At 37.1% G+C, this 7,292-nt stretch overlaps 1 long non-coding RNA gene across 1 annotated transcript; it reads left to right on the plus strand.

The window, feature by feature from the left end:
- LOC311432260 lies at positions 1–5,048 on the plus strand. Its single transcript, XR_014689921.1, has 3 exons — positions 1–504; positions 4,106–4,187; positions 4,274–5,048. It is a non-coding gene; the product is annotated as an uncharacterized lncRNA (long non-coding RNA).
- Positions 5,049–7,292: the final 2,244 nt, after the last annotated feature.

Consider the following 7,292-nt stretch of genomic DNA (forward strand, 5'->3'; position numbering starts at 1 on the left):
TAAGGGCTGTAGCCTCTACAGGCTTCCTGAAGGTTCTGGGTGTTGTGAGCCGCATCCTTGGATACAGTTGCCTGCCTTTGGACAGGCTGCCTGGTCATGCCAGGAGTACTGAACAATGTGTCCTCACCAAATAATATTGACCTCTTGGACAGAAACTTCCTTTTAATAAGGGAGCCTGGCTAGAACAGTCCAAGTCCAGTGGTCAGAGGCTTGAGTTATTTGTTGAAATAATTCCTCTGTGTGCTGCCAGTTTCAGTCATCAGGTTTTGCACTGCATTGACTATATACTATCTATTGACTATCAGTGCTTCATGTTTTGTCGTTCTGGAGGATAAGGAAAGCCAGATGTGCTTCACCTGGCATACACTGCTATTGAGCATGAGAAGCAAGAGCAGCAACAGCAGGTAGTAATTACTGCTGAACTCAAGCATAAGTGGATACCTCTGGTTGTCTACTGCATGATGTTACAAAAGAGATCTCTGTGCAGGCATGAATAGATGCAAGGTAAGTGCAATCCTGCCAAGCTGCAGTCTAGCTGCTTTGCAGTGTGAAAGTCAGTGTGCTCAAGAAAACACTAGTCTTGAGTTTGACCTTGAAATAATGGCCAGAGGTTCTTATGACAAGGTCCTCTCACTTCTAAGGATCTTGGAGATAATGAGATAATGTATTTATTGTTCTTTACATACAAAGAACATGATTATATAACACTTTCCTGATTATAACTATTCACTTCAAATGTCTGTTGGGCATATCAACAATTTCACTAGACTGTTGGGTGAAAGGCAAAGAAATACAAATGCTTCATCACTTCTAGATAAAACTCTTCTAAGAAGCAAAACAGTAGAAGGGTGAATGCCATCTTGAAATTGATAACACGCTTCCAACCATTCTCAAATAAACCCGGACACCTGCATTGGAGTTGAAATTTCATTTCCTGTAGTGAAATGAGTTAGAAAAAGCATTAGAAAAAGCAAAAGCAGGAGGAACGAAAAGTCCTAGACTGCTAACTACAGTCAATACCAGCAAACAGTTACCTTATGGCAGTTACTGAAAGTAAAATGTAAGTAAACCATGAACACAACATGATTTTTTGACTAATTCAGAACATATATACTATAATTAAAAATAAATAAATAAATCCAAGAGCATATAAAGTTATGACTTGATCTTTTAAGTTTTAGGGCCTAGATGTGAGATGGAGAACAGAGTCCTAAAATAGAGTTTTAAAAAAGATAACATATGCATATAAATATAAAAAGGAGAGATGTTTGAATATTTGGTTCTCTTTGCTGCCAATAAAAACAGTGAATGGGATCCCTCAATGGAATTATAATGCAGAGATGGAAATCTGGTTAAAATATAGTCTCCCCATAAGGGAGAAGACTCTGCTTCCTCCCTTTTTGGAATGGTCTTGGTTACCTATTGAAAAATTAATAACAGAATGCAGAGATAGTGATGATAAAGGATACATGCTTTCATCCTTTTAGTGTAGCAAGTGGTGACAGCACAATGATTCAATGAGATTCAGAGAGCCAAGAATCATTAGAGAAAGAAAAAGCAAAGAGTGAATTTGTGCTTTCCTGCAATGAAACAGCATTTTTTTTTTTTTCTATTAGCCATCTGGATTTTCTATAGAAAGCTGGAAATTTGGGGGGAGATGTTGGTTTACTCTAGATACGTTTTTATGTTAAATCTTTTTCACAGTGTTTTTTGTTTGTTTGTTTGTTTTTGTTTTTCTTCCTCAACTAGACCTGAGTTTCATATATATCAAAAGCTGCTGCAGAGGATAATTTTTTCCCCTCTATGTTTTTCATGTGAGAGATCTAAAATAGCAGGGAAAAAAACAAATGAAAATTAGGAAATGCTTTCTGTCATAATGTGAAGAGCTGGAATAGGAGAAGTGTGCAATCTCTCACACTGAAGGTCTTTAGGAATATATTTAACGAATCTATGTCACAAGTGATATAGATGTAGTTGATTTTGCCTTTTGACTACAGAATAGCATAAAAGACTTCTTAAAATCCTTACTGTCCCTATTTTTCAATGTTTCAATGACATTCTAGTATGAACCTGAGCTTGCCCTGACCCACAGGCTGATAATGAAACACAGCCAATATTTATTTTACATCACTTGCGGTTTTGCACATCTGCTGGCACCAACAGAAAACAGTTCTTTCTTTAGTTTGAATGGTCAAAGTCACATTTTGGAACTGATAGTATCTGGTCAATTAGAAGAAACATAAAACTACTTCAAAAGCAACCATTACCATAAAATTTCTATTTTAGACTTGAGCTAAGTTGCTTTGTGATAATGTAAAGTTATGCAAAACAGAAATTAAGCATGAAGATGCCCACTTTCAACTGGTACAAATCAAAATTATTGAGATCAATTAAACCATTGCTGTTTGCTCCGAAGGGTTATCTACTCATAAGCACTTAACTATACAACTGGGTGTACATTAGAGAAGTAAAAATTGTTGGCTTCCATGGATTTGGGGAAGATTCTTATTATCCTACCTACTTACCAGGACTTTATTCTGAATAAATTGGGTAGCATGAAATATATAAATCTAAAATGTAGATTAAAACAGAAATATGGGAGGTCTACCTGTGGGGAAAAAAAAAAATGGAATCAGGACCCAAAGGAACTGGAAAGGGTATTGGTATCCTGCACTCTATAGCAAACATTAGTGATTGTTACATCTGAGCCTAGCCTCTGGAATATCCACAGCTTCCAACAGTACTTTGTTGTTATCTTTTCAAGGCACATATAACCAGGCATATAATCTTGTACTTCCTTACTTCTTTTCCTTCATTGCTTGGGCATTAATTTATATGTCTATGTGTATATGCTATGTGTGTGCATGTATGAATATGTATAAATCTGTTCTTTTTACTTGTATTTGCCCCCGCTTTCCAAATCATCTGCCTCTGTGAACTGATCTCGTGTTTCCTGAGCAGCAGACCAATCAGGTCCTGCTGACTCCAAACTCATGAAATTATTAAGTGAATAATAAAAATGTCTGACTAGTGCATCTAACTGAGTTTATAGTTTCTATGACTTCTATTATAACCAGGCTAACCTAATTGCCTATGTGCTCCTACTGTTCCCTTATTAGATATCGGGAATACTTACACAGTACATTTTCAGTCTTTGCAGATTGTCAATGAATTGCAGTAAGCAATTTCTACCTGTGTGCCTTAATGATTTGTCCCTCTTTCTCTAGGAGTTTGTAGCTATGCTGAATTCTGAAGTAAATCTCTATCTGACCAATAAAACTTGTTCCCGTCTTAATCACAGTTAGTAATTACTGACTTTTCCCTCTCACCTACATACATTTAGGATTTTACTATGTTCTGTGATTCCTGTTTTTATTCATTTATTTACTTGTTTTTATTTTTCTAAGCATTACTTGCCCTCAGAATTCAGCAGTTTTTTGGCTTGACTATGTAGCAAACCCACCAAAACGAAATCTACCTGCCATTAATAACATTAGTTCTGTTAAAATTTATCATGTGTGCATTTATATTTTATAATGCTTATAATCTGCTCATCCAAGTTCATATGCTAGTTCTTGTTTTGTTTAAAATTTTATATTGTATTTTCTGACATTATCCTGAAATTCCTAATAGCAATCACATTTTTTTTTTAGCCATTCTTCAACAATGTTTACACGATCTGTAGAGCTGTACGTCTTATAGATGGGCTGCAATTTGCAATTCTATTAAAAAAATGTACTTGTTCCTTGTTGTGATATTATATCCATTCAATATATCAGTTATGATTATGGACTGCTGCAGCTAGGGAGCAAATTTCACATTTGAGGACCTGTTTCCTACAGAAATAATAGACTTCTCTTTAGAAAACAAACACCCCTCCAAACAAACAAAGAAGTAAGCTCTGTTTTTAAGATCAGTTTTAGCTGGTGGGAAAAAAAAATCCTAAGCAAAACAAAGGCAGCAAAAAAAAAAAAAAAGTTCAGACATTACAGCAGTTCAGAATACTTCAGTGAAATAGAAAATTTAAGTCATTACAGAAATAGAAAGGAGAACTGAGGATTTGGGGCAAAATATGGCCTCCCTATTCTTTTTCCTTGCTTTTTAGGTTCTGGAACTGACTTTCATGTGTACAGAGCAGACTTGAGGGGTTATTACTCAGTATTTGAGTCTCACAGCCAGTACTTCAGGTAAGTGGTTAAAAGAGAGATCTTACTACATTTCTGGAACAAATTCTGCTACCGTTACTTATTTCAGGCAGCATCTTTCTCAACAGATATTTTGGATCTCTACGGGACTGGAAATACTTTTGGACTTTTGGAAATACTGGATTTTTATTACATTTGTTAAAGACAGTGGTATTAATTTGAAAACAAAACAAAACACAAACACTTCTGAGGAAGGAAAATTTGGTCAGAAACTGGAATTCACTTTTTATCTCGCAAGTAATGTCTGCAACAATCTAGTGTCCTCTAGCTCATCTACCAGATGAATCGTCAAGTTGCAAGTCAGTAATTTAACCTACAATAGCCCCTCTTTGTATTTTGGAAGAGCATAACCTGGTGCAGCCTGACCTGAATTAGTTTGGATGAGCTGATGAGATTACAGAACAATGATTACTACTGTTCATTTCTGCCATCATTTAAAAAAAAAAAAAAAAAAAAAAAGTGAATAGAATGATCATCTTATACAAAGCAGAGCCATAAGGACTTGTTAATTACAGGTATTAATTAAATATTAAAATATGCATAATTATCTAACAAGGTAAAGGCTGTAAAATAAGGCACTCATTTGGAATAGGAAAGTTTGATGAATTGTTGGTATAACTGTTCACTGTGAAGATGGAAGTTCATACTAACTGCCAGCTGGAGAGAGAGACAAGGGAAAATAAGGCAGAGAGTAGGTTTTTCTCCAGTAATAATCACACCTGTGAAAGGCAAGCACTTTCTTCCATGCTCCTTAGTTTCTAAGACACTTTCTCTACCCATAAATGTCTTCATGGGTAGACAAAAAAGGTTATTGCCTTTTAATAAAGGTGTATTGCTTGAAAAGTCTTGGATTTTTAGGCTTCCTCTAAATGAAGATTTAATTAATTATTATTTTTTTTTGTTTTGCTCTATTTTGTTTTGCATATTTCTATTGCAAGTATTTAAGTATTTGCTATATTAACTTATATGATGGGCTAAAACTTTGAGGTATGTATAATGATTACATACCTCTTTGTAATGTTTGAAGTTCTAACATTCTTTTTTTTTTTTTTTTTTTTATATATATATATATATATATAGCTTTATTGGAAGATTTCTAATATGCTAGAAATTCTGAACTGGAATAGAGAATGCATTCTCAACTGCTGGTAGAAATTTGTATGGAGAAGCTTTTCTTTCACTTCATAACTGAAAGACTAGATGCCTGGCAGTCTTGTGGCCTAGTCTAATGCAAAATAGGAAGATGGCTTGGATTGGAAGGGACCTATCATGGTTTAACCCAGCTGGCAGCTAAACACCATACAGCCATTCGCTCACCCTCCCCGCTCCCTCTCTGGGATGGGGGAGAGAAATGGGAAAGTGAAGCCCGTGAGTTGAGATAAAGACAGTTTGTTAAGACAGGAAAATAATAATAACAACAATAATAATAACAATAATGATGATAATACTACTACTACTACTAATGTGTACAAACAAGTGATGCACAATGCAATTGCTCACCACCCACTGACCGATGCCCACCCAGCCTAACCCCGAGCAGTCCGGCCCCCCCTCCCACAGCTAGCCACCCCTATATATCATTTAGCATTATGTCAGATGGTATGGAATACCCCTTTAGCTAGTTTGGGTCACCTGTCCTGAGTCTGTCCCCTCCCAGCTCTTGCTGCACCCCCAGCCTGCCCGTTGGCAGGACAGAGCAAGAAGCTGAGACGTCCTTGGCTTGGTGTAAGCACTGCTCTGCAACAATTAAAACATTGGGGTGTTATCAGCACTCTTCTCATCCTAAGCCAAAACACAGCATTCTACCAGCTACTAGGAAGAAAATTAACTCTGTCCTAACTGAAACCAGGACAGGACCTTAAAGATCACATGGTTCCAACCCCCCTGCCATAGGCAGGGATGCCAACCACTCAGTCGGGTAGCCGAGGGCCCCATCCAAACTGGTCTTTAACACATTAAGGGACTCGGCATCCACAGCTTCTCTGGGCAACCTCTTTCTGTGCCTTACCATCCTCTGAGTGAAAAATTTCCTCCTAACATCTATTCTAAATCTCCCCTTGTTTAGTTTAAAATCATTCCCCTTGTCCTATCACTACCTGAGCAAAAAGTTGCTCTCCATCTTTTTTTACAAGCCCCCTTTGAAAAGCTGCAATGAGGTCTTCCTAGGCTGAGCATGCCCAGCTCTCTCAGACTTTCTTCATAGAAGAGGTGCTCCAGCCCTCTGAGAAACTTTGAATAACTCTGGACCTGCTTTAACACATCTACATTCTCCTTTGTGCCCCTGACCTGGATGCAGTACTCCAAATGGGGCCACACAAGGGCAGAGTAGATGGGGACGAGCTCCCGAAACTCTAGTTGCAATCCACTTTTTAAAAGCATACTAACTCTTCTTGCAGCATGTGTTTTGTACAGACCTTATGTCTGATTTTACCACAATCACTCACTTCCTAATGTTCTGTCAGCTCATATCTTTTTTTTTTTTTTTTTTTTTTTTTTTTTCTCTCTGCTTGGCATGCTCCTTGGACTATATCCAAAATGGTCTCTTATCTTATTGTTCAGTAGGCCATGTATGTGAGAAAACATATCTGATGTTACTTCACAGCTCATCACTACCACCGTATTACACATATATTTTCTTAGTCCAACTAGAATTTTTATTTCATTAACTCCACAAATCCAATTGAAATTCCGTAGGACTGGTGAACTAATCCAGGTGACTTTAATGTCCATGCAAATATACAGGCATAACTTTTATTGCTTTTGTGGATCAGTGCTAGTAGTATTCTGTTAATTCATGGTGGCAAATCCTGTTCTCTGCAATAGTTGAGGTCTAAAGAAACAACCTTTTTTGTTCTTCCCCAAACTCCACATTAAGTGGGAGGTCTTTATGTGCCCATTAGCAAGTTCATCCTCCAGTATGTGGAGGATGAATATGTGTTTATCTTCAGTCTCCTTACTTGCATTCTGTGTGTGCGTAGAGGTGAGCTTATCTGAAGCCTGTTGAAAGAAAGGTGTGTAGTGAGTCTGAAGTATTTCCTTTATTCCATGTTGTTGTGGTGTGTCACTTTGAAATGCTCTGATTCCCTC

This window comes from Aythya ferina (genome assembly GCF_964211825.1).
Source record: "Aythya ferina genome assembly, chromosome: 2".
NCBI lineage: Eukaryota > Metazoa > Chordata > Aves > Anseriformes > Anatidae > Aythya > Aythya ferina.